This window comes from Eptesicus fuscus, chromosome 14 (genome assembly GCF_027574615.1).
Source record: "Eptesicus fuscus isolate TK198812 chromosome 14, DD_ASM_mEF_20220401, whole genome shotgun sequence".
Lineage (NCBI taxonomy): Eukaryota > Metazoa > Chordata > Mammalia > Chiroptera > Vespertilionidae > Eptesicus > Eptesicus fuscus.
In genome coordinates, this window is record NC_072486.1 from 77035595 (window position 1) to 77038551 (window position 2957).

General features: G+C 40.2%; 1 pseudogene; it reads left to right on the forward strand.

Annotated features, from left to right (window-relative positions):
• Positions 1–1293: 1293 nt before the first annotated feature.
• LOC129151400 (GTPase IMAP family member 4-like) lies at positions 1294–2245 on the forward strand (annotated as a pseudogene).
• The last annotated feature ends 712 nt before the right edge of the window (positions 2246–2957 follow it).

A 2957-nucleotide genomic window follows, 5' to 3' on the forward strand; every position in this document is an offset into this window, starting at 1 on the left:
AGCAAGATACTGAAAACCTATTTGAAGAAATGATGACTGAGAACTTCTTCCACCTGGTGAAAGAAATAGACTTACAAGTTCCGGAAGCGCACAGAAGCCCAAACAAAAGGAATCCCAAGAGGACCACACCAAGACACATCATAATCAAAATGCCAAGAGCAAAGACAAAGAGAGAATATTAAAAGTAGCAAGAGAAAAACAGTTAATTACCTACAAGGGAGCACCCATACGATTGTCAGCTGATTTGTCAACAGAAATTTTGCAGGTGAGATGGGAGTGGCAAGAAATATTCAAACCAATGAATAGCAAGAACCTACAACTAAGATTACTCTACCCAGCAAAGTTATCATTCAGAATTGAAGGTCAGATAAAGAGCTTCACAGGTAAGAAAAAACTAAAGGAGTTCATCACCACCAAACTAGTATTATATGAAATGCTGAAAGGTATTCTCTAAGAAGAGGAAGAAGAAGAAAGAAGTAAAGATAAAAATTATGAACAACAAATACATATCTATCAACAAGTGAATCTAAAAATCAAGTGAATTAAAAATCTGATGAACAGAATAAACTGGTGAATATAATAGAATCAGGGGCATAGAAAGGGAGTGGACTGATAATTCTCAGGGGGAAAGGGGTGTGGGCAGTGTGGGAAGAGACTGGACAAAAATCATACAACTATGGATGAGGACAGTGCAGGGGAGGTAAAGGCAGAGGGTGGGGTGGGAACCGGGTGGAGGGGAGCTATGGTGGGGGGGAGGAGAAACAATTGTAATAATCTGAACAATAAAGATTTATTAAATTAAAAAAAAAAAAAGACAGCAACCTGGGCCTGTGCCCTGAATAGAATTGAACTGTGACCTCCTGGTTCATAGGTCAATGCTCAACCAGTTGAGCTACTTAGCTTCTTAATGGGAAGAAGAAAAGTTCCATTTTGAATATTCATAGGGTGAGGGATGTTCCCACTGTGATGACCCAAAGTCAGATTTTGTGTTACTTCCTACATTAGTTTATGGGGAACAACTGCCAGCAGCAGCTCAGAGTTCTCACTTGAACCATTTTGCTCCCTCATCCCTGAGCACTTAGCTTCCAAAGGTCAGAGTGACTAGCCCAAGGGACTCCTGAGAAGTGCCCAGTGTTCCCCAAGTCCTTTAGGAGAGAGGTCAAGCCCAAGGGTTCTATAGACCTCCTGTGAGTGCAGAGTTTGCTCACAGACAGGACACTAGTGGGCAATAGAGAAGGACACGGTTGGGCAGAGTCACTGCAGTGGGAAAGGTTGGAAGTCAATCCTAATGGTATGGTTTTGTTTTGTGATGTCTCAGGGCTTGGAAATCAAGAACCCAGAGATTCACAATTGCGACTTGTCTTAGAAGGTAAGACTGGAGCAGGAAAAAGTGCCACAGGGAACAGCATCCTTGGGGAAAAAAACAAAAACATTTCATTACAGAATTGCAGCAAAATCTGTCACCAAGGTCTGTCAGAAAGGGAACAGCACGTGGAATGGGAGAAAAATTGTCGTTGTGGACACAGCTGGCATTTTTGACACTGTGGAACTGGATGCTGACACACAAAGTGAGGTTGCTAATTGCATCCTCCTGACCTCCACCGTGCCTCACACTGTGCTCCTGGTGGTCCTGCTGGGCCGGTACAAAGGAAGAACAAAAGGCCATGAAGAAGATGCTATCAATGTTTGGACCCAAAGCTAGGAGATACATAATTCTCCTATTCACCTGGAAAGATGACTTGAATAGCATGATTGCTTAAAGGAAGCCCCAGAAGGCATTCAAGATCTGATGGAGCAATTCAAGGATTGTCACAGTGAATTCAACAGTAAAGCAACAGGGGCTGAGCAGGTGGCTCAGAGGACACAGCTACTGGACCTTGTCCAGCTCATGGTGATGCAGAACAAGAGAGGATGGTACACTAATAAGATGTACCAAAGGACTGAGGTGGAGATTCAGAAACAGATTCAAGATATACAAGAAAAATACAGAGCTCAGATGAAGGGAGAGAAAAGAAAGTTAAGAGAGGAGTATAAAGAGAAAATCAGAAAGCTGGAGGATAAACTGGAGTTGGAAAAGACAAAGGCAGAAATGCAGAGCAAATTTGAAGAAAGGGAGAATTACTACTCCTTTGGGCAGCAAAATGCCAGAGGTGAAGTTGAGAGTCAAGAAGGGATGCTTGATTCAATCTTGGGAAGTTTGAGAGTAATCTGGAGAGAAATATCATCTCTGTTCAAGGAAGATTAGGCTAATGAAAATCTGTTTATATTTCCTGTGTATTTTCAGGTGCATCTGCCCCATATAACTAATTCCCTAAAGACAAAACTCTCTGTTTTTGTCTCTCAAGCTCTCAGGACAGAGGAGTGTAGTAAAGTTCTGCCTTGGAAATCAGTAGAATTTTTTTTTTTTTTTTTTTAATGTAAGAGTGAAGAGACACATTCTCAATGTGTAAAATTCCAAAGCAGAAAGTATGGATGCTTCTTATCTTCTGAACTCTCAGAGACAGAGAGAAAATGAATGCAGGAGATCAAAAGACCATGACCCCAAGCCTTGTATATTTATCCTTAGTAAAGGTTCCTCTTCTAGATTATTTCTAGATTGGCGCATAATCTCCACCTGTGGCTTTTACTCTTTATTTTTATCTTTAGGATCACAATGCTCATTTTATACATGTGGTTAGCAAAATAAATTATTTGCCTTAGATAAATTATAGGTAGAGAAGCTTATGGAATTCTTTATATATGTACGTAAATTTGTTGAATTTAATTTTTATGGAAGGACTGAAATTGTTTCTTATCATCTTCCCACTAGAGAACAAAGATGTGTCTGGAAAATGTTTCTCAGAACTCAACTAAGTAAAATACCAGAAAGAGCAAAAGACAAGAGATTCAACAGTTAACAAAACAATGTTTGGTATATTCAGATGTTTCTGTAGAAAGTTGTTGACCAACCTCAATGT